General features: G+C 39.6%; 1 protein-coding gene and 1 non-coding gene across 9 annotated transcripts in view; both read right to left on the bottom strand.

Annotated features, from left to right (window-relative positions):
• The window catches only part of WWOX (WW domain containing oxidoreductase), a 791,253-nt gene that overhangs the window by 584,808 nt on the left and 180,576 nt on the right, over positions 1-25,869 (bottom strand). The gene's annotated exons all lie outside the window — the stretch shown is intronic.
• LOC111737638 lies at positions 5,839-5,957 on the bottom strand. The gene has a single exon (XR_002779494.1). It is a non-coding gene; the product is annotated as a 5S ribosomal RNA (ribosomal RNA).

Below are 25,869 nucleotides of genomic sequence, written 5' to 3' on the forward strand. Positions count from 1 at the left end.
TAAAGAAAAAAGAAACTGCCATCCTTGTCAACTTGGCAGCTGGGTGACCTGATGTAACTAGCACCATTTACAGTCTCAAGGAAAGGCCTTAGCAAAAGGCAGGAAGATAGAAAGGGCACTGCCAGGTACAGAGGGGGCACCTCTAAACCACTTCCACCTCTAAAGACTTTAAATTCATCAAGTGTGCCTCAGGTCTTTATCCATAAAATGAAGGAAAGAGAAAGACGTTGGCCAAGAATTTCTAGCTCCCGGATTCAATTATAACTGCTGGAGGCATCTTGAAGTACGTAGACTCATTCAGACCACTGAGACCCTCCAGCCTACAAAACCTTCTCTGAAGGACTTTGCTAGCAGAAATCAGAATGTAAATAGAGGTAGCTTTTAAAAATACTTTCTAGGGGACTTTTAGGGTAGTGAAACTATCCCGTACGAAATTGTAATGGTAGATATGTGCCATCACCCATTTGTCAAAAGCTGTAGAACCACAACACCAGGAGTGAACCTTAATGTAAACTATGGCCTATAGTTAAAAATAATGTATCAATATTGGTTTATTAATTGTAATAAATGTTCAAGACGTTAATAAAAGGGGAAACAGTGCCTAGGGTAGGGAGTGGGGGTTGGGTAGGTATATGGATCTCTATGTACTACCTGTTCTATTATTTTGTAAATCTAAAATTGCGCTTAAAAAATCCTTCAACATAGTCTCTCCGGGATTTCCATACACCCCTGACCTTGTTAAAATACTTAGTGGACTTGCTAAAAGATAACGAAGTCTTACACAGATTACAAACTGGCCACCTACCATATATGTTCTTTGAACTGCAGTTAAAAAAATTAGTTGCCAATAAATTAAAATCAGAAAATATTTAAAAGAGTCAGATTGTTTTAACATCTAGTAAAAGCAAATGAGAACTCATGGCAGCACAGCGTTTGCCCAGGGCAACAGGCAGCTGGAGCTGAGGGGCCTTTACTCTCAGGAAATAGGTGGGATTGTGCCCGCTAGTTGGACCCAGGTCCTCACTGCTCTCTACTGTCTTTCACAAATCTCCTTTGATCCCTATGTTATCTTCTTGGCAACTACAGGCTTTGCATTTCATTGGCCAGGACAAATATTATCAACGTCCTCTGGGTTCCTTTGAGAAATGCAAATTCTCGGGCCTCAGCTCAGTTCTACGGAATCAGAATCAAGGTTCTCCAATATGAGCACGTACCAGAATACCCTAGAAGACTTGTTACAACTCAGATTGCAGGGTCTCACACCGATCTCCCTACTCTTCTTCCCTGTCACTCTGAGTTTCTGATTCATTAGGTCTGGGATGAGACCTGAGAATTTTTATTTCTAAAAGACACTCGGTAATGCTGATTCTGTTATTCTTGGGACTACTTGGAGAACTTCGAGTTTCCATCTTTGGGTATTTCTTAATAAAAGCCCTTCTCAACTTTTGCTTCTGAAAAAAAAAAAAGAAAGAAAGAAAAGAAGTTAGCATCTCCTCAATCAATTTAATTTTTTCTTTGATTTTGTTCTGATATGATTTAGTGATTTTTTTTGAAGGATTTTCCATTTTCCTGGTGGGTGGTTTTAGTTCTTTGGAAATCTCTCCCATATGGGTAAGCATTTTGTTTAGTTAGCTATTTAAAAACAATGTGGCATTTTTTCTGTGGAAACTGGGTCATTTAAATTAATTCTTGGATTTATAATACATATAATTAGTTCCAAACAATATACAACTCTATGCTCTGTTTGGGAATATCTTGATTACGCAAATGTGAAAATAATTGACCAGAATGGAGACAAAAAAAAAAAAGGTACATAAAATCCCCCATTTCTGATATGCTTTGCCATTAGGCTATGAATTGTATAACACCTAACCAAAAGTGCTTGCTGTATTTTTAATGGTCCACCCATAGCTCAGAGTGAAGTCTGAACTATTTGTTGTTTGCTGTTGTTATATTCTGTTCCAGGGTTCATAATTTGAAAATCGACTTTGGGGACTTTTTGCTCAGTCTATTAAAATGATTCATGTTGCATTCAACATAAATTGTGCATTCACAGAGGAGGGTGAGAGCCCGTATTCACAGCATAATAACTAAAGTGAATTTTGTACGAGCCGCAGTTTGTGGCAGCAATGTGGTATCATTTGTCTTAATTTTTCTTTGGCATTACATTAGGCGAGTGCATTTACATTTCCAGGTATGGCTAACCACTTTAAAAACTTTGTTTTTACAGCATGAGTAAAGGGGGAATCAAATCTGCATGTTTATGTGATGTAACATCAAATAATGCCATTTTACTGTCTGGAATACGTGGGGATTTACATTCCATTTACTTGACTTCACAAAGGGAACTTGGGCTGATATGCAAAGTACATGAAATATTTACCATCAATGGATCATGCCAGGCTTCTAGAAGAAAGAGGAGAGGGGGAGGAGATAATACCCTACAATTGCTGTGTTTTTCTGTGTTTTACTTTTAACAGTACAGTAACTAATTTCTTAAGTGGATTATCAATTTGAAATTCAAATGCATCTTAAATAAAACCAAATTCCAAATAACTTAAGCCAAAACTTTGGGTCATTTTGCAGAACTGAGTAACCATATGACACTTCAATGAATGTATATGTATGTATCTGATAGCTATTCATACATATATATACACACACATATGCAAACACATATGCCTCCTGCTCATGAAATATTTATTCTGGAGAATTGAAATGGAGTGCACCTACATGTCCATTATTGTCATTTAAGGTGCATGTATGTTTGTGTATATATTCATATTTTTTTTTAGCGGAAGAATTCTAAAAATATGATATATTAAATTCATTATTTCAGTTTGATGGAGAAAGTAAAAAGAATACATCTTAAATTCTTTCTATCGAAGTGTTTTTTAAATAGTCAAAGTAAGTGTTAGATCAGCAAGGATTATACTCACTAAATCCCATGATTATAACGCTTAATGATGAAGTACTTATTTTTATTTAAACATGAAAATGAAATTTTAAAAAAATATAACACCTATACAAATATGGTAGTTCTTCCATGCTGCTCAGACCATCTAAGTGAAGAATCTTTGTTGAAAATATTTTTTGTATTATTTGCACAATGGTTCTGAGCAAAACAACATGGTGTATGATGATTAAACCACTTAAGAATGGAGATAGATCTTAGTTCACATTCAGATCTCACTCTCAATTAGCTGTGTGACATTGGAAAATTTAAATTCTCTGAGCCTCAGTCTCTTTGTCTGTAAAAAGGAGATAATAATAATTCCTACATAACCCATGAGAACAATGTATGTCCTGTTCTGAATGCAGGAGTAAAAGGAGCACTCAGTGAACATTAGTGATCCTCATCAATCATTACGATCGCTGTTACTATCGAAACTGCAATGAAGGGGACAATTTGGGCAACTGTGGAATCATCACATCTGATCGTAACATAGAGGAAAAGCAATAGCTCATTGGCTACCAAAAAAATTGGTTGATCAGCCCATATAACTTAACTATGTAAATACTTGGGCTGGATGAATGAATGTGCTTTAACTTAAGGGAAAGGAATAAGCTTTGGGGGCTTTTGGAGTGGACTCAAAAGCCTCAGTGAATTTCAACTCTTCTCTAATATCTTTCAGCTTGTTAGCACACTAATTCATTCAGCCCCTAGTTTCACGGGCTACTCTGCTTGAGGCCCTGAGACTGCAGAGAGAACATCTGCCCTTGGCTTTTAAGTACTCAATGATCTATTGCAGGGATCCCCAACCTCCGGCTGCAGACCGGTGTGGTCTGTGACCTATTAAGAACCAGGCCACACAGCAGGTAGTGAGTTGCAAGCACGGGAGTGAACCTTCACCTGTATTTGCAGCCACTCCTCAGCAATAGCATCACCGCCTCAGCTCCACCTCAGATCACCAGGCATTCGATTCCCATAGGAGAACCAGTCGCTGGTGCCAAAAAGGTTGAGGACCGCTGGACTCTATGGGGATGTTTCTTCAACTTTAACTCCCTCAAAGAATTACCTGGGGAGGGGTTTAGAAATGAAGAACCAGAGATTCTTAAACAAGAGGTACCCCTAGGACCTGAGAGACAGTCTCTTTAATGAAGGGCCCTGACTCTGGAAAAGGAGATGGCAAACGAGGCTCATGGTGGAAGAAAGAAAGAAGCCAGGATGGAGGCGGGTATAAATCAAGATAGGGACCCAGGAGATGCAAACTTAAGTTGGCCTGGGGGTGGGTGGCTCAAGGAAGACTTCTCAAAGGAGGAGAGTCTGAGCTGAGCCTGGACAGGTAAGTAAAAGTCAGACCACTGAAAGGCATTCCAGGTTTTCATCTTCCTCTGCCCTGACATAGTGCTTGAGAGCAGAGCTTTAGAGTCAGACTTCCTGCCCCAAATTCCAGCTCTATCCTCTCACTGTTGGCAAATTATGTAACCTCTCTAAGTCTTGGTTTCTGTGTCTACGAAAGGAGGATAATTACAGCAAACATCTCAATGGTTGTTGGAAGGATTAAATAAAGCAACGTATGCAAAAGCATCCAACACAAGGCTAGTACACAGTAGGCACTTTATAAAATACCATCAGTATGGACAAACCAAAGTCCATGCATTTAAGGATGAGTATGTCAGAATAATAAAACTCTACCCCATTTCTATAGCCTGTGTCATACATGGTTATTTTATGCCCATTGGTCATGATTTCGTGAAATAAGCGGGGGTAGGCAGCATCACTTCTATTGCACATAGGGTGGTTATAGGGCTGTATCTGCATGTATCTGGCCCACTCTCTCTTTTTTTGTACATGGAAGTTGAGGTAAAAAGCATGAGCAATAACTAGTTATACCATGAGGACAGCTTCTAAGGAATCTCACCTACATATAAACTAGAAAATAAAACATCGTCATGAGACTTTATATATTAATATATAACTGCTTTATTACCTGGTTGCCTAATTGCTTTATTTGGAAGGGAGAGGGATTATAAGTTTGCAAAAAGCACACAAATAACAAATAAATATACTGATATTACCTTCACCTTTAACTATTATTTTGAGAACTGATAAGGCTTCCAGCTAAACATTTTATTTAATAACAAATGCAAGAAACTCAAGTATAAATAAGAAAACACTGTCAGTGATGATTTCTGCAACTGAAAGTTATTTAGTTGCAATAAAAAGCCCCTCCAAATTATGGACACAAATCTGAATCAAACATATTCAGGGACTGTAGGTGTTAAAAATAATACAGAGTATGAAAAAAATCTATATTTTAATCTTTTGGGGGCAGAACCAAATTATCTTATTTACTACATGAATGGTTTCCTCAATTTAATGCCAATCTTTAGCATCAACTTCCAACTGTCTGAATAAACAGGCTGCACAAGAAAAGACTAGATTATTTATATTATGAGGCTATGCTTAAAAATAAAGTGGAGAAATTACTTTACCTATATTGAAAATAAGAATAACATGCATATCATCCCAGCTTACAAAAAACTAATTTTATTTTCTTCTGTTTCCAAGAGTGAGAACTATACATGAAGTCATAAATTAAATTCATCTTTGATGGTGATTTAAAGGAGAGAAGAGAATCTTTAAACTTTTCTGACATGTTCAGAAAAATGCCATATATCATATAGATAAACACAGCTCCAACTCTGTTTCCACACTTGATACTTAGACATGAAACATATTCTTGGTAGTGAAATTTCCTTTCAAAATATAATTAAGGATATTTTATATAGTGCTTCGGTTTGTATGGAATCAGGATTATATTTTATTTATTTTTTAATTTAATTAATTAATGAATTTATTTATTTTATTTATTCTATTTTTTTTTTTTTTAACACCTACAGCACCCGGTCTTCCTAGGTGGTCTCCCATCCAAGTACTAACCAGGCCCGACCCTGCTTAGCTTCCGAGATCAGACGGGATCAGGCTTGTTCAGGGTGGCATAGCTATAGGCCAGTTTGTTTTTTTTTTAAGTTTGTGGTGAAATATACATAACATAAACTTTATCATTTTCTCCATTGTAAGTGTACAGTTCAGTGACATTAAGTACATTCATATAGTTATTGTTTTTTATTAAATTAAAACAGAAATGATAAAAACAAACATTTATAATGCAGCAACAGCTTCTGTTTTTAAGGAATGTGGACAATAGGCATTAGGGATAAAAATCTATAGAGATTGTCATTAGAAAAGAAAGATGCTTCACTTTTTATATCTTGGCTATGTTGGCAAGAAACAATAGAGGCCTCTTCCCCATGAGTGTCTCCTCTTCCTGGGAACGTATTCAGGAAACTTCGTACGCTTTATATAGGCTGCATTTGGGGACATTGACAAACACCAGAGAATTCACCCAAAGACTACTAGGCCTCTTGTGCCACAGTCACATGCTTCCATGAGAACTGCAAAGATAGGTCACACTTGCCACAAAGCCCCAAGAACTATTTTTTGCTACTATTATGGCCTTTTGGTAACAGAGTCAGCAAATGCTGAAATATCACTCTTTCCAGAACCTTCGAGGTGGGAGACTGTTCTAAGAAACTGAGAATTTCTTTTTCATCCTTTTACCCATTTCCTCTTTCTGAGAGCCATTCTCCAACTGCCCAAAGAAGAGAACTAGCTGGGCACAATTAATTGGCCAGGGACGAAAATTTCACCATCTGAGGAAACTAGAACCAAATGCTCAGCTCTCAGATGCTCTGAGGTTACAATTTCACTTTAACTATTTCTTACAATAATTAAAAATACATTGGCAAAGGTAAAATGCCCTCAGAAGAGAGGGAGGAACCAATGGCACTGTAGTGTGGAAATGGTTTTGCTCACCTCCAAGAGTGTATTTCAACAGAAGGCATGGACTGGTTGTCAATACAATACTCCAGTCACATCTACATTATCAATAGTGCATTTTTGTTCTTACCAGTAACTCTCATTGCAAGAGCACTAAATCCACGTAACTTCCTCATTCATCCTATTTATGTATCTTGTTCTTCTTTGAATCTCAACATTGAGCACAGAAGACTTCCAGTAAATATTTGTTGTATGACAGAACTAAACCTTTGTAACGTTCTTATAAAATTATTATTTCTATCATCACTGTCATCTCATTCTACCAATTTGCAGAAAAGTGAAAATTAACAACTTGCTTAAGGCCACACAAATAAAAATCTGTATTAAAGGATTCTGAATTTCTTTTTTAAGAACCCTAAAATACTTACATTGACTGTATACTATATAAAACACCCCCCAGCAGAGCCTGGACCCACACCCAGAAATCAGACACGTTAATATCTCTGCAGAGAAATATATCAATAGTCATGTAAAATGTATAACAGAGACAAATGAAGATTATAAACAGGGCCATGATAGTTCCAATCAAGCTTAGCTGCCACTTGAGTTTGCCACCGACTAAAGGCACATTTTTGTTCGTTTTTAAAGGTTTTGGATTTTTGAATTGCAGATAAGAGAGTGAGGACCTAAAGAAATCTGGACTCATTCAGGTTTGCTGACTCCTAATCTCTTGCTCTTTTAAAGTTGGCTCTGCGTGCTGCTAAGAGCTTTGCCGAAGCCTGACAACCTTTGCAAAGAACAATTTTAGATTAAATAATGTGGGCACAGTCAGGGATCTGCAGGAGAAGACTTTAGCTATTTGCTTGCTGTTCAGAAAAAAACATCCCCACTGGACAGACCAGAGAATATCAACAAGTTTAGAACAGAATTTTATGGAAGCTCCACATCATGCCAAAGAGAGGTCTCCCTGTGGGAGTTAGAGTGGAGGGAGCAGTGATGGTCCAAACAATGGAAAAAGATGGGTCATGATTTATATTTGCCGAGTACTCCATGTCCTACAAGTGTGTCGGCTTCATTCTCACCGAAGCCCTGCTCTGCAGATGGAGCTCTCTCCTTCAACGCTGGGGTTGTCAGAAGTAGGAAAGCCCAATGAAAATGCCCCAGACCCACCAGTGCAGAGGTGCAGAACAAAATGAGGAGTCAGCCGGCCTTAAAACCCTGCATGCTTCACACCCCCATCCGGACTTTTAGGGACACTGGCACAAACAAATCAAGCCAGCCTGTCATATGATGACAGAGTGATTTCTTTCCCAATGTGGCATATTCATTTATCATCTTTCGTAAGACAGACCTAGACTATAATTTAGTCTCATCGCCACTGCTTAAATGAACTCTGGGTTTGGATGAGCTTTAGCAGATTCTTCGACATGGAGTCACTTAGGGACTCGGATGTCAAAAGGTCAGGGTTCGAACCCAGAGTGAGGCTCCTAGGGGGCAGTTCCTAGTGCTGTGCTGAGGATCCTGGATGCCAAGAATGACTATTAATTGATGGTGTTGATGGTAATGAGTACCCAGGGGCCACAAGAAAAGGAAGCAAGAGAAATATAGCTGGAAAAGTCGGATTTTGAGATACATCTGTCATTTCCATAGTAGGAAAGTTACATTCAATATTCAAGTAGAATACAACCTAAAAAGCCTCCAAAAATGTCTTTACTAGAGAAAGACATTTTTAAAATGAAATAAAACAAATATACTTTGGCAATTAAAGTTATATCTACATTTTAAATAAATTATACCTTTAAATATCTAAATGAGGTAATTAAGTCCATGTCTGTAGCAAATAAGAATACAGAAATCTGTTGGCATTAATGATAAAACAAAAACATAAATCATGAATTAAACACATGTTATGTGCCAGACACTGAGCTTTATGTTCTTTTTCAATAATGTAACAACGCTGCCAGAAATTCCCAGGTTATAAGGAAAACAAAACAAACGAGGTCAGTGGAGTTAAGTAACTTGTCCAAAGACACACAGTAGAAGCAGTGGAGCTGGGATTTTAATATTTATATTCCTTCACTAAGGCCGAGCTTCCTCTACGTGATGGAACATTCAACTGCCCACGTCTCTAAGTGGATGGTGACGACATGGCATAGTCACAGGAAGGTGTGATGGGGTTTAGGAGTATGAAAAGAAGACTGAATATGCCAAACTGGCATAGTGTATACAACCTTGCCATTTAAGTTACTGTAACTGGGCATCGGAGCACTTAACATAAAACGTAAAATGACACCATCAGCTGCAAACGTTTTGCTGTTTGTTAGCATCGCATAGTTCAGGGTCCTGCATCATGATAGGGCTGTGAGGTCTTGGTTTCCTTGCTCCTCCGCATAATAAAAAGAAGAATGTAAAGTTTCACTACATTGTGAGTAGGGGCCATGGACTTCCTGAAAGGAGGCCAAACATTTAAAGGCAGAGGGAGAAGGGAATTCTACCTCCCCACTTCTTTACTGAGCTCTCTGAGCCTCTATCCCAGCCTTCATTTCTTCAACTATAAAAAGAGTTCCACCACCTCATGGGGGCTGAGACAATGAAATGATACGTGTGTGCCAAACTCCAGGCACAGGGCCCACAGTGCGCATTCGGTGCAGGATGTTTAATCTGATTAATTAATTTTTCTATCCTCCTCATCATCCAAAGCTACCAATGAGTGTTTAAGGCACAAAATCAAACAAACCTCTAACTCCTGAACCTTCCACTCCCGGGCAACGGGACTTGCTTCCTTGCCTGAAAGGCTAATATATCAGCAGTCACTCAGGTTACAGTCCCATGAAAAACACAGGGTGACAAAAGCCCCTTGCAGCAATCTCCAAGAAGGAGAAATAAATTAATCAAGCTGCCAAACGGAGAAGGCCGGGTTGACCTCCTTCTGATCTCATTACTTCTCTATTACCCTTTTGAAAAACATCCTCTTACAGAGATCACTAATTGAAGATTATGTGGAGGGAAATCACACCTCTCCATCACGGTGGTAACTTTGCCTCATTTGTCATTCTAATAATTCACTTCTTTTCTTTTCTGAAGAGACAGAGACACTAATGGACTATCATCAGTTAAAAAGGCAATTTTTCCATTTAATTGCACTCATTAAATACTGCAATAGAACAATTGGAAAAGCAATATTCTCAATATTTAATCATAGTATAGGAATAATGAAACATTGCTTCAAAATAAATCCTGGAATATTTATAAAGTCGTAAAAGAGCTGTTTTAACAACACCTGTGATCAGAGGCAACATATTTAAAATTAGACATGTGATTTTTCATTTCGCTTGATTAGAGTTGGTAAATATTTGCATTGCAGAGGAGAAGATTCAAATGGGCCAGTGACCCTGAACGCGGAGGTTTTGTGACTAGCAAAACACTCCCAGGCTGTTACAGAGGCTTGAAGGCTCTTATACAAGCCAGCCTTCCAGGCAAGCTTGGCCAAGAAATCTGAGAAATGGGCTTCTGGGCCCATGAGCAGGTCTTGCCCTAAGCAGGTCTTCTGAGACCAAAGACTTATCACTTGCACGTTTCCAACAGCTTTACTGAGATAAAATTCACATACCCTACAACTCGCCCATTTAAAGTTCACAATTCGATGGTTTTTAATACATTCACAGAGTTGTGCAACCATCACCACAGTCGATTTTAAAACATTTCATCATCACCTGTAGCTATTATTCTCCTATTCACCCACCCACAGCCCCTCCCAGCCCTAAGCAATACTACTCTACATTCTGTTTCTATAATGTCCCCATTCTAGACACTTTATATAAATAGAATCATACACTATGTGGCCTTTTGTGACTAGCTTCCTTCATTTAGCATAATGTTTTCAAGGTTTACCTACTTTGTAGCACATATCAGTGCCTTATTTTTTATGACTGTATAATATTCCATTGTATGGATATACCACAACTTATTGATTCATTTGTCCATTGATGGATTTGGGAATTGTTTCCACCTTTTGGCTGTTACAAATAATGCAGTTATAAATGTTCGTATACAAGTTTTTGTGTATGTTTTCATTTCTCTTGGACATAGATCTAGGAGTGTAACTGCTGGATCATATGGTTGCTCTATGTCTAATCATTGGAGAAACTGCCAGACTGTCTTCCAAAGTGGCTGTACCTTTTTACATTGCCAACAAGAATGTATGAGGGTTCCTCACTTTCTCCACATCTTTGCCAACACTTGTTATTGTCTGACATTTCCCTTCCACATTTCAAGACTGAGGTGAGCAATATCGAGGAACAGAGAAACACAGAAGCACCCCCAGCTCACTTTGCAAACAGAAAAACCTGGTTCCTTGACCGCTGGGAGGCTGCATGGCATGAATGGGAAAGACCAGGGTTTTGGAGTCAGGCAGACAGAGGTTTAAATCCAAGCTCTGCCACTTCCAAGTTTATTACATACAGCCTTGGGTGAGTCATCTAAACTAGCTGACCTTTGAGTCCTCTTGTTCTTAACACAGAGGAGATGACCTTATAAGGTGAAAGTGAATGTTGAAGGAAGAAAATGCATCGGAAAGTGCCTAGCGATATACCCAGCATCCAGCCACATTTCTGTCAAGGGGTATCCATGATTATTATAATTCTTGGTTGCAGCCTCGACACCCATCTCTACCAAGCCAGCCACCCACAAGTCACTCCTCAACATTTATGTATTCACACCACACAGCATCATAACTCTGGGCAGGCCTCCTGGTCCTTAGGAAAACACACACTGGGTGCCTACACAGCCACGGGTCCAACAACCTCAATAATCAATACAGCATATAGGACAGAAGAAAATAAAAATATACACTAAAATGACCAAGGCAGTGTAAGCTTATCTGTTGCAGAACATTTGGAACAGAAATATATTTTCCTGAGTCCAAATAGGAAGAGGAAATTGAGAACTCACTCTCCTTGGTTTTTATCATTGTTGTGCAAGAGAAGGAAAGTCTACGGGCTCAAAGCCAGATGGTGGGCATGACCCGCTTTCAGCAGCCAGCCCTTTCTTAGTTAGCCCTCCTCTTCTCTTCATTGCCTGGTATGTTCAACCTCAGTGATCTGTTTGTTTAAAACAAGCTCAAAAAGGAAGACAGAAAAAGCAGAAGCTGTTGGGTCTTCTGAGAATGCTAGATGTCATTAATTGAGCCTCATGTGCATTCTGTCTGTCTCTCTGCTGTTAACAAAAAGTTCTGGAAGTCCTGGGAAGCCTGGACAAAGACTGTCTGTTTTATTACCAAAGGTATAGATATTATATAGCACCATATCAGGCACAAAGCAGGTACTCAGTAAGTATGTGTTGAACGAGTTAATGTGTAAGTGAATGAATGAATCTGTACTATGAGTGATGCCATGGAACTGTTTGGATGCCCTCTCCTTCCCTATCACTATAATTTCCAACAGGGCATTGAAGGCAACTGAAAATAAACAAACAAATCCAAGAAAAATAAGATCATGCTTTAAGCTTCTAAACAAATCCTACAGCCTCTTGTGGCCATCAGATGGCCACCCCCAAGACTCTACTGAGCAGACTTTCTGAAGCAGTCCCTAATTCTTTACTTGGGTTTTTAATGTATGGTTTCTACCATTTCTTTACAGCAGACTTCATCAAACCACAGCACACCACCCAAATCCAATCTATGGCCTACAAGCTAAGAATAGCTTTAACATTTTTGAATGGTTAGGAAAAAAAAATCAAACGAGGAATAATATTTTGTGACATGTGAACATTTATATGAAATTCAAATTTCAGTAACCATAAATAATTTTTTTATTGGAACGGCACCACACCCATTCATTTATACATTACCTATGACTGCTTTTGCACTATAAAGGCAGAGTAGAATAGTTACAACAGAGACTGTATTCAAAGGCTAAAATATTTGCTATCTGTCCCATTACAGGAAATGTTTGCTGATACCTGCTCCATATATTAATTTTACTTTCATCTATAAAAATACAGAAATCATTAGGCGCAGCACCATTCAGCAACAAAAAGTTAGTTCAGACTTACCTGGTTTTGGTTTCTGCCTCCAACAGTCATTCACGGACTGATGCTATAGGCAAGTTGCTTGCCCTCTCTAAATCCCCATTTTCTCCATTGAAAATGGAGCTCATAATATCTATGTCACTGGGCTGTTGTGAAGTTTAAGAGATAAATGTAAAACATCTGGCATAGATCTTGGCCACAGTTGAGTACTCAATAAATGTTACCCATCGTTAGCATATACTATTATTGTAAAGAACAAACTTTAGAAATACATAGCAATGCATTGCATTACGAAGGGAGTCAAAGTCAAAATGTCATTCCCCCCTCCTCACCCCTTAAGCTGCCTAAAATATAGAAGGTTCGGGAGACACTGAAAACAACAGAACAACAAACTATATAATCAGCATATAACCAAATCCAGATGGATTTGGCTCATTTGCTATTTTGCATTGTTTGTCCTTGTCTCCCCTACAAACCCCATCTCACTGGCAGTGAAAGTGAGAAGTAAATACACAATCATCCCATTTATATACAACAAAATTGAAAACATTTGGCTTTTTGTAAAATTTGGAGCTAAATGTTTAGGCAAGACGTTTGGGTTTGTCCATTCAAGCTGCTGTTTTGATGCACTAATTTGAATTTGTGTTCCATCCACAACCTATCTTTGAGGGTCTGTCACTTGCAATATGTTTAACAGACACTCAAAAGAGAAATACATTTGCATCGATTTGGTATGAAGAACTAATGTCACTAAACATCACTGGAATCATATGCCTCCCTAGTCACCACTCCTCCAGCTCCAAATGTTTAGGACTAAGCTCCAGAGCTGGAAATACAATCAGACCATAAAGCTAAGACTCTGAGCATACACAGGATGGACTCTTAGTTCATCAGTCTTAACCACTCTACCATACGACTTCCTATAATTTACTTTTCTGAGCGCTCTGGTGTAGCGCTCAAGAAAATGACAGAGCAATAAGACAATACATAAATTCAAGCCCCACGTCTTCATTCACTGTCAGGTTATCCTGTTAAGGACTGCGTATTCAGTCCTACAGGGCCACAAACATCAGACAGGGATCCTTGTGGCCAACTATGAATAGATTTCAAGTTTCAATAAGCCTTCCAATTACATTATTCTACTCTGCCCTTAATTTAATTAAAAAAAATATAACTGTGAGCCTTTGCTTAGGCTTAAACAATAGAAAGTGTTGGCGGGGTGGGGGGGGCAGGGGGCATGCTGCTACTCAGTCTCCAAGATTTTTGCTCCAGACAAGATGCATTTTCAATCAAGGTTATGAATTCCTAATCACACTAGAAATTTTAGGTACTGAAATTTTCTCTACTTTAAAAAAAACTAAAATGTTTCAGCAATATGCAAGTTTCAGCAGTGCTGAATATCAGTATTCTTCTATTCCAGTTGTAAAGTTATTAGTTAAGGTGTGAATATATTGTAAATAGAATAAAGCTACAAACGATTTAGACTCTGATGGCAAATGAGACAATTAACCTCAAATTTTTGCCGTGTAGCACTCACAGCAAGACAACAGCTTCAGAAAACATAAAGCTATTTTCACTTTCTGCAATCGAATCATGGCTTCAATTAAAGACATATACCCTGTGTTAGTACATATGAGATGCCATCGAAATTTTCTAAGAATACTATTTCTCTCTTCTGTTAGACTAGGTATACCATCTTCTGCAAAACAGCTGGATCGTTTGTCAATAATCAAGAGAAACAGATGGTTAGAAACATCCAGATACTTGAAAACATCTGGATATTTTATTCTTCATCCAGATGTTTGGCTTTCCCTAGGTGCAGCCTGCTATCTTTGGTTGAATAATTCTAAAAAGCGTTTGGCCAAGAGGTAAGTTTACTTCATCAATTCTTTCTCAGGATAATTATATTTGGCAAAAGAAGCCCACATTCTTTGGGGAATAATGCTGTTATTGGGATTTACTTCATCGGTATGAGTTAACCAAACTATTTCTGGTAAAAGCTAGGGAATAAAAAAAATTGAAAAAAAATGCAAAACTGGCCCACTGTGCAATGTAGGTTCAGTCATGTTAAACTACCTACTTAGAGTTCACAGAAATATAACTACCTGGGGACACCAAAGCAGAACCAGAGTTTAGCATAATAGCTCACACAAAGGTGACAAAAAAATAAAAGTTTGTTGAGCAAACACAAGCAGAATTTCCTATAATGCTAGTGCGCTCTTCTATTTAAAGATTCAGGTGCAGCTTCAGCTCTACAGCATGACTACTGCCATTCGCTTATTCACTCAGCCAAGATTGTCTCGGCCCCTACTGTCTGTACAGTCACAGACATGAGGCAGAGAGGTCAACATTGAGTAAAACAAATATAGTGCCTGCCCTAATGGCATTTCCAGCCTAGTTCAAGAGACAGAGATTAAACAAATACTCTCACCCAAATAAATACACCATTATCCATATATTACAATAAATGCTATGAAATAAAGAATATAATTAGACATTGTGTTGGGAGGAGGTCTGATTGAGATGAGGAAGTCAGAGAGCGGTTATCTAAAGTCTTAAAAGGTGAGGCATTAGCAAGGAAGATTGGGGCAAGCGCATCCCGGTCAGAGTGGACAGCATGAGAAGTGGACGGCACGCTTCCCGGAAGAACATAAGAAGATCATGGGTGGAGGGTGGTAAGTGTGACTCCAAAAGGAGATCTCTGTGGTGATGGAGCAGTCTCGTATTTTCATCGCGGTGGCAGTTACATGAACCCGCACACGTGATGAAATGATAGAATTTAAATCAGTTTTCCGCTGTAGTGCAACAAATCACCAAAAACTTGGTGGCTTAAAAGAATATAAGTTTATATCTTATAGTTACAAATATCAGAAGTTCAATGTGGATCTCACTGGGGTAAGACCAAGACGTCAGCAGGGTGCGTTCCTTTCTGGCATCTCTAAGGGGAGAACCCACTCCATTTCTTTCCCAACTTCAGGAAGCCACTCACCCTCCTTGGCTCACGGCACCCTCACTCCATCTCCAAAGCGAGCAGTGCTATCTCTCTGAATAGCTCAACCTATTCCCTCATCCATTTTTAATGCCCTTGGACCCACCCGCATAATCTTAGATAACTTATTTTAAATTCAGCTGATGAATAACTTAATTTCATCTGTGACCTTAATCCCCCTTTGCCATGTGATATAACGTATTCCTCCGGTTGCAGGAATTAGGACATGGACACCTTGTGGGCCATAATTCTACCCACTACAGAACTACACACTCACATTGCACCAATGTCAGGTTCTTGGGTTCTATATTTTATTCTAGTTTAGAAGAAGTAACCATTACAGAAAACCGGGTGGAGGGTGCATGGATCCTCTCTCTACTATTTTTTTGTAGCTTCCTATGAATCTATAATTCTATCAAAATAAAAGTTTTTAAACATTTTTTTAAAATAGCCAATACTTACAGGACATAAAATTACACATACGACACAGTTCAAAGCACTTAACATTTATTATCCCATTTAATCCCTACAACAAGTCTATAAGGCGGGTACTATTCCCACTTGACAGATGAGGAAACTGAAGCAAAGACAGGTTTTATTAATTTCCCCAAGGCTATCTGAATCCCAATCGGGTATCTCTACAGGTTGTATCTTAACATTTGTTTATATTTGGTAGACTCGAATTTTAATTAAGGGATCAAATATACCAATCGTACATCAAAAAAGTAAGAGAGAGAAGACTGATGAGAATTATTATTATTTTAAAAGAAGCCTAGAAGATATCGACCTTCGATGAGGTAATTTAGAGGGTGAAATGATGAGTATTCTCAGGAGAACCTCCCAAATCACTCTCTCCATTACCTAAAAAGAACTTAGCTGTAGACAGGATAAAGATTAAGAGTAGAATGATCGATCCACTATACTTTGGGATCCAGTGCCTACAAGTTAATTTACAGGGCAGTAATCTACTAAATGCTAGCTATTTTTCTTTTTATTCTTTCTCCCAACCACATGGATCTAGGAACAAATCAAGCTGTCCAGCTTAATCTTTCACTTTTGAAAAGCATCTTCATGGATGTGTAGCACAAAGCACCTCTTGCTCATCCCAATCCTTTCATAGTTTTCACCTCATGGGAATGGAGAGTTGACTGTGAGCATGTCCAAAAGACAGGCAACCCAGACTCTCTCCTGAGAATCTAAACCTGGAGCTGAGTCATACAAAGAAGGGGATTAGAGCTGAGTCATCCCAAAGGCAGTATCATGAAGAGACCATCTGGTAGTGAGGACCACAGGGACCGAGCGCAAGGATGAAAGCTACACACTGAGGATGGCAGTCTAGGGCACACTGGGTGCTGATGCACCAACTCTGGGCTGCCCGCTCCTGAAAATAAGCCATGGTGTGGTGGCCTTTCTGTTACATGCAACCAAAGTCATATCAGGCACAGTATCGTGTTTTCCTTCTCCTTAAATTATCCAGTCCTTTTTGTTGCTTGCAATCGAAGAAACCCTAAGGTAGGAAACTCCTCCACCCATAATAAAAAGCTGGAAATTCTCCTGTACTTTATGCACTTCTCACACACACCCCAGTCCCTCCACTCCTATTCCCATCAAAACGAAAACTTTTCTAGAAATTTAAACATATACATACCAAAAAAAAAAAAAAAAAAACCAAGAATCCTCCCAGGCCCAAGGCTCTTAAAGGTTTCTGTAGACTGCTTCTGGGTTGCCATGCCGACTCAATTATTAGCCCCTCTAGAAAGTAGGGATCAAGCACATGTCATCCTCTAACTCTGAATCTGAGGGACATAATGCCTTTAACACACAAAAAAAAGTGACTCACATTCCCTCAATATTTTCTAAAGGGATATTGTTAGAACCAATTTCTACTCCTAGATCTTTTGTGCTCCAGGGTAGAAGCAGGCAGCAGTCCAAACACCACGTAACCTTTTCAGCAGCCATAAGGAAAAAGTCACTACCACTTTGCTTTTTATACCTAGGCTGAAGAAAGAACGGCAAAGCCAATGCACTAGAGGATTAGCAATATCTTCCAAAAAAAAAAAAAAAATGTTTATGGGGAGTGAAAATGAATGATAATAGTCTCACTGTCCACTCTCATTTCCTAGTGGTTCAACCAAGTCCCTGGATGTCATAAACACTGACGGGGAAATAAAATGCTCTAATAAATCAGAGTAAGGGCATTGGGAAGGGAGCCGATGGTGAGGCACACCTGCTGAGTCACTAACTCTCAGGACAGAGAGTCAATGAGCCGAGACCGGGCTTCCAGAACCTACATGTGGGCCACCCTCAAGCAGAGGGAGCATGGAGTCCTCCTACTTCACACGGGTGTGAGTGTGTGAGTGCACATGGACACACACACTCACACACACGCCCTCTACTTTCACTTTAGCCTAGGGTTTCTCAACTGAGAACTACGACATTTGTGGGGCGGCTGCGCTGCACACTGCAGGGTGTTTAGCTGCATCCTTGGCTGCTATCCACTAGATGCCAATAGCCACCTCCATCACAATGTAGCAGAAATAATGTTTCCAGATACGCCCAAATGTCCCCTGGAAGGCAAAACCACCCCCAGGGAAGAGCGACTGCTTAACCTGAACTTTCAGGTCTCCATAGTTTACCCCACCCTTCACTTGGCAGACTCCTATTCATTCTTCCAGATTCAGCCTCAATAAAATGTTCTTCCCAAAGCCTTTCCTGACTCCTCCATTCTTTGGAGAAGTTAGATGCCGCTTCTCCAGGTGCCCCCAACTACTAGAGCCTTTATCTCATCCCTGGTCTACTCCCTTGACAGCCTTCACCTCTAGATTCTAACTTCCTTGCAAGCAGGAAGCAAGTTTATTTCATCTTTGTATCCCCAGCACTCAGTAGAGTGGCGGGTCATATTAGATGTTCAATAAAGGCTCATTGGAAAAAAAGAATAACATGTGAATAAACAGACAAAAGGAATTTTCAGCAGGAGACATGTCACAGAGTACAGGGCTTGTTTTGAGCAGCACAATTGTATAACTTTAAAAGCAACATGGAAAAGCACTACAGTTAGGAGTCTACTATCTGTGATGGAGTGTAGCAAAAAAAAAAGTTACATTCTCATCACCATCTCATAGGAACAGAATTTCACAAGTTGTAAAGCTGCATAAAGCAGCAGTGAAGGCAGTACAAGAATTAAAATGCCCTATTCTCCAGATAAGAAAACCGAGACTCAGAAAGGTTAGTTATCTTGCCTGAAGACACATAATGGAGAAGGAGCTGGCTCTTGAAGCTGAGCCTTTAGGTTCAAGTCCAAAGCTGTCTTCCCTGTGCCACCTGTCAGGGAAACGATGCTGCACTCGGGTTAAGAGCTGCCCATTCTAAAAACATGGCCAAAGGAAATGGTTTAAGAAGACTACGTGGATCTCTTCCCACATCGCTGTTAAGTGTGTGACAAGAGAGGCACTCTCATTCACTGCTGGTGGAAATAAAACTGGGCACAATTCCTTCGGAAAGGAATTTGACAACACCTATCAAAAGACTTGGTGATGGTTGAACCTTTGAACTAGCTATTCCACTTCAGGGAATTTAACCTGACAAAACCATCCGAGATAGAAAAAAATGCTCAGTGCACAGATGTAGGCATTATTCACTGCAAAAAAAAAAAAAAAGTAGAAACCTCCTAAATATGCAACTACAGGAGATAGGTTAAATAGATACAAATCTACTCCATAAATACTATGTTACTATTTAAAAGAATGTTTATAAGGAGGGTGCTAAAGCAGGGAAAAATTCTAACAGAATGTTACATGAAAACATAGGATTCAAATTTTTATCAACCCAATCACAAGCTAAATAAATTGTAGTAAATTTACACAATGGAATACTCTATAACCAAGAGAACGAATAATCTAGAACTCTATGCAGCATTAAGCATAAATCTCATAAGCATAATGTTGAAAGAAAGAAGCCAGACACAGAAGAATACCTACTGTGTGACTCCATTTACAGAAAGTGATTCCATTCATAGAATTCATAGATGGACAAAACTAATTCACGCTGTCTGAAATGGGAGCAGTGGTTTACTTCCGGTGGGCACTAGAGGATAATGACTGAATGAAGGCAAAAGGGGGCTTCTGGGTCATGTTTCCTTTCTTGACCTACATGCTCATTATCTGGGTGTGTTTCAGTTTATTCAAATTCATCCAACAGCAAGTATATATTATGTGCACTTTCATGCATCCGTGTTATATTTCCAGTTTTAAAACCACAGGCACAATTCCACAAAAACAAGAAGCTGACTCCAAGAGTTAGGAAAAAGTAAATCACAGCATTCATGATGTTTATCTTTAGATGGTGAGACCATGGCAATTGTCTTGTCGCCTTCCTACTTTTGTATATTTTCCAAATAATTCAATAATAAGCACATTTATGGGAGGTGGGGGTAAACAGTACTTAAACAAAACACATGAACAAAACAAAAGAAATGTATGAGCATAACAACAGTGTTGGAATACGTGTGCATATGTGAGTGCGCGTGCGTGCATGTGTGTGTGTTTTACCAAGAGAAGCATTAGTAGTCAAGAGGGAAGGGGTCCTACTAAACCCCACAAGAGCGAAGAGTATTCTCTCATTGACAAGGCTGTACCAACTACAGAGAGACATTTTAAAGTCTTATAGGAATCAATTTAAAAAACCCTAAAGATATGTTCACAGTAAAAACTCTGAAACTATATACAACGAAATATTGTGCACAGGTAGTTTAGGTGATTTTTATTTTCCTTTTCTTATCTACATTTTTATTTTTTAAGTAATGGAAACATATGTATAATCTATATCGGAGTTACTCATCTGAGAATGAGGATAATAATAGAATATTGAGTAATTGCGGGAATTAAGAAGCCCTAAATAGTATAAGTACACACTAATATAAACATACTTACCAACTGATATGTTTTCTTCTTCATCATGTAATTATTTTATTATTGTATAAAGTTTGCAAAGATATCTTTAAGAGTACAGGGAAAGTTTTTTCTTCCAAAAAAACGATGGTTCCACTTCTCATGTCAACATTTATATTACCACTTTCTCAGTGATTTTAGATACTAAACAATTTAAAAAAAAAAAAAAGGTAATTATCTTAGAGGGAAAAAAAATCTACTTTACCTCATATTTAATGCTCTCTTACATTAAAAAAAAATGCTTTATCTATAGCAGACAGAAGAAAATCATAAAAAATTTAAGACCAAAAATAGAGAGATAAAGAAAGAGAGGGAGAGAAAAAGGGAGAAGGAAAGGGAGAGGGAGAGGGAGGTGGGAGAACAGAGGGATAGTTGGGTAGATGGATGACTGTGAGGATGGATGGATGGATGGATGGATGGATGGATGGATGGATGGATGGATAATAAAGACTGGAATAGAATGCCCAGAAAGGGTCAAGGCATCCAATGAAAAAAAAAAGGTTTCTCTCCGAGATGGATGCTAATGAGAACTCTCGTCCCATGCAAGGACTAACCTCTCAGAGGGCCCCCAGCTAACTATGAAAGTGGGAAGAAGTTGACAGAAGAAACTGAGATGACTCATTAAATAAGAAGACTAGCATTAGCAGCGGAGGTGGCCCTGGGGGCTGTGGCTGGGTACTGGCAACAGCAAGAGTATTTAAGGGGTCCTACCTGTGTCCAGCACTTTTTTCAACATACTTTCCATTCTTTATCTGGTAAAGAGGTATTAAAGTTGCGGATGGAATCAGGGTAACACAGGGACATTGTCCTTCATAACTAGGTGGGCCCACTGTAACCATGAGGTCCTTAAAATGGGAGAAGGAGGCAAAAGAGAGAGGACCAGTGAGATGGCCATTTGAGAAGGACGCAGCCCAATGCTGCTGGCTCATAGACAAAGGAAGGGGCCAGGAGCTAAAGAATAGGGGTTGTCTCCGGAAGTCAGAAAAAGCAAAGAAATGGATCCTCCCCCTAGAGCCTCCAGAAAGAACAGAGCTCCCCCAAAACCTTGATCATCCCGGTAAGCCCTGTGTCAGACTTCTGACCTCCAGAACTATAAGGTAATAAGTTTGTGTTTTACATCACTAAGTTTGTGGTAACTTCTTACGGCAGTCATAGAAAACTAATATCCTTCAGGTTACTTCTTAAAAATAATTGTATTATATAAGCTGTGCATGAACATTTCCCATTTTTAAAAAACACAAGCACTCTGAACAAAGCTCGAGCCCCCCTTAGCCCTCAGCCCTAGCTAGCCCTTTCCCAGCCACCCACCCCTCCTACAGAAGTAACCACTACAAGCGGGGTACACACTCTCCAGGCCTCCTCGTCTGCTTTTCCTTACATAACATGGATGTGCCCAGGTCACACTGCACGCTGATTCTTTCAGCAGATCCAGTCTTGAAACAGTTAACACCCATCTCCCCAGGAAGGAAAATAGCTCCCAAGCCCAACAACTGCAGAAGAATCAGTGTCTGCCTGTGCTTCTGGGGGCGAAGGAAGTGACAGGTTGAGTACCTCTTGCATACCTTCTGTCTCCCTTCCAGTTATAAATCCTCCATTCTGGAGCTTGTGGTAGGAACTAAGCTCCCCAAGCCTGAATCTGTTAAGTAGTCCTAGCTTAGAAGATCAAGAAAGGAATTTGTTTATACATTTTGGGTCTGTGTTATCAAAAAAAAATTAGCCTAAGAAATACAGGGAACATGATCAATAGCAAAACAATCAGTCCAACCATGCTTTGCTACCAAGAGATAATGAATGCCTACAGAGCTGCCAAAAATTGCTCAAAACACACTCTCCTCTCTCTTTTTTTAATCCTTGGGACGTCTGGGATTTTTCACAAGTCTCCTATCTGCTCCCCAGTCTTCTGGGAGACTGCTCACTAATAGCAAATTAGTTCAGACTTTAGAGGCCCTGGGTCTTTGAAATTTTCCCCAAAACCACATGCTGGCAGCTGGCACTTTAGCACCCTCACTTGCCATTTCTCTGGGGCTCCATGAGTGTCCACTCTGATGCCACATCTGCCTCTTGTCTATAGTGCCAGCAAGGGCACCCCTGCCCTCAGAGTTGCTCTGGTCTCCACTAGTGAGGTTCACTACACTCCAGAAATGTAAGTGGGTTCTCTTGGACTAAAACATTAATAGGGGGTGGAGATGGGCTGAGAGGTGTTAGAGTATGCAAGGGTGGGAATAATGCCTTTTTTACCAGCGCTACCTTCACTAGTGCAAGCTGGAGTCCCAAGAGCAAGGTTAATGCATGTAAACTGCCTAGAGATACCAAACGCACTGAGAAGAGCAATGTCTTTTCCACTGTGACCAGCACATGGTGCATACCCCACATGCTATGTGTGGTAGGAGAAGGGGTGGTTTGGAGCATTCTGATGACTGGTAGTATCATTACAGATTTGGGTCCACTTATCAGTTTCGGTGGAAAGTCCTTTTGATATACAGCCAGAGCCATCAATCTGGTGATCTGGCCTTGCTCTCAGACATGAGAACAAATTAGCTCCACAAGGAGTATAATGAACATGTGTTTGTTATTCAGTGAAAAATTAATTTATTCTATCAACAAATATTGTGTGCTAGTGTTCATGCATGTGTTTGTGTGCATATGCCAAATATGTGCCATGTCGTGATACAGAGCTCAGAAGGACACTTTTCTAGAAAAGCCACAAATCATTTTAATGGGTTCTATGCGTAGCTTAAGGGAAATTCATGAGTAGAAGAAAACAAATTAAATAAAGCTCTTATGGAAAATGCTGTATTTCTTTTGGACATGTGATCGCACACACACAAAAACACAAATAAGTTTATCATGGTGGGCTAAGAGGGTAGTTATAGATGATGATAGTGATGGTGATGACTGGGAAACAGAAGGAAGACAGGGGGAGGGAGAGGAAAACAACAACAATAACCAAGATGCTCACAACTGTGACAGTTACTGAAAGCTGACTAATGCCAGAGGTTGTTCTAAGCATTGCACACTCTTGACCTAATTTAATTCAACAATCTTACCTTAGGTCCAGTTATTATACCTATTTTACAGAGAAAGATATTCAGATTGAGAAGGGTTAAGCAATATGGCTTATTAAAGAGATAATACCCGGAAGCCTAAAATGAAGAAGTGAGGGTTACTGGGAATTATGGAAAGAAGTGGGGTTCACTGGGAATTGTGGGAAGAAGTCAAGTTCAAGTTTCTTGACTCTGACCTGGAATAAGAAATGCACCCTTCAGGCCAAAGTTGGAAGCAAGCCCATCGCACTGAAATAACATTATAAATAGCACGAATAGTCGAGGCTACAAGAGGCCTGTCTCTGGGAAGGGTGCCCAGATGACCTCTAATGTAACTCTGGAGACTTCTCTGGGTGTCACAAGGCAGGATTCCAAAAAAGCTCTTGCCACAGGGAAAAGAAAATCTTCAGCAGAACCCTGGCTGCCTGGTCAGACAATGGATAACAACCAATGGAGCCAGATCTGGAAAGCGCTGAACTCACTCTTCCAGAATCTTCTACCATAAAATGTCCAGGGATATAATGCATATTATCCTATAACGCATTTCCCAAAATCCTTCCTACCTCATGTTTTCTTTTTGTCATTTGTTCCAGTTTTGGATAAAGGAAGAAGAAAGTAGTCACTCATTCATTCATCCATCCATTCATTCATTATAAATGTACTTAAGCTACAAAACCACAAATTACTAAAGCGTAATACCTTTGGAAAACTTAGGTGGTGACACACAGATGCTTCTCCATAGTCTCTGTGGGTGGGTGTCTATATATAAACACAGCTCGAATCAATTGTGGGGTGTACCAGCAAAAGTAGATTGGCCATGTGAAGGACATCTGTATCAGGGCCTGTTCCCAATCAAAGGAAAGTAATTATCCTTGGTGGTCTGACCACTTAACTTAAACAAAAAGAACTGAGCCAACTTTCATCAATGAGCCTTTCTTCCAACTGAAAAAAATAAAATAAAAAACATGAGAGTTGGCTACTGGTTATGACAACGTAGTGCCACAAGGTTAATAATGATGGGTTTCAGGTCTCTGGCAATTTCTCATTTCAAACTAACTTGAACCATCGACCCTTGAGGGCTGATTGTTTAATGTGGTCTGCATGGCACCCACAGTCCTTCTCGGACACCCAGGTGGTGGGTAGGTGACATTATGCTGTTATACCATTACTGAAAACAAGAGAGGGGCTTTTCATCTTTAAAATAAAAAAGCGTTCCTATGTTCAAACTCCATGGAAGACCCATAAACTCCTTCGGTTTCACGAGGACTGGAATTTGAATGCGCTAGTAGTAACTTGTAATCAATTCATGGGATCTGGGCTCTTTCTTCTAGAGGGATCTTAGGAAGGAAAAACTCATAATATCTTTGCAATTATTCAGAAGACTCCATAGTTTTTTTCCTCCATGTCATCAGTCAATTTTCTCTGATGCTCATTTCACTTCTAAATGTCCCAAGGATTCGTCTGGAGGTTTGCATGGCTTTTTCCTCCTGGTATTGCGAAAGCAAGTCAGAGAGACAGAAGAATAAATGAGTCAAACTGCTTAAATTGGGAAGGGAGACAACAGCGAGTGGTGAGGCCTATGGACAACTAGAAACCTTATGCCTTTCTGATGCGTTTGCTCAGCTCCAGCCAATCGTTGCCTCTACTTCCAATTTTAAAATCCAGTGGGAAAGCTAGATTTTTATATGAATCTCTCGGTTTTTAAAGGTCACCGAGTGGACAAAATACACCAGTAGGCAATGTCTATTGATGCAGAGGAACATCTTACTGAATTTTCTCCTCTGCAAGTCACACTCAAAGCTATGGCTTGTCCTTGAGCTGGGCCAAGAAAAGAGTCAAAAGGGAAGCAAAGAGGCAGGAGGAAGGTCTGGGATTAGAAGTCTCGTCCTACCTACAACTTTCGTAAGTGATGCATTTGCCTGTCAAATTTCCTGACTCTGGGTGGATGATAAACACACTCAAAAACCTCATCTAATTTTAGAGTAAGTTACTTCGACGCACGAACCAACTTGGGGGCATATTAGCCCCCTCTCTGTGACCTAAGCTATGCCAAATACCCCCACCTCGAAAGAGGCA

This window comes from Pteropus vampyrus, unplaced genomic scaffold, assembly GCF_000151845.1.
Source record: "Pteropus vampyrus isolate Shadow unplaced genomic scaffold, Pvam_2.0 Scaffold29, whole genome shotgun sequence".
NCBI lineage: Eukaryota > Metazoa > Chordata > Mammalia > Chiroptera > Pteropodidae > Pteropus > Pteropus vampyrus.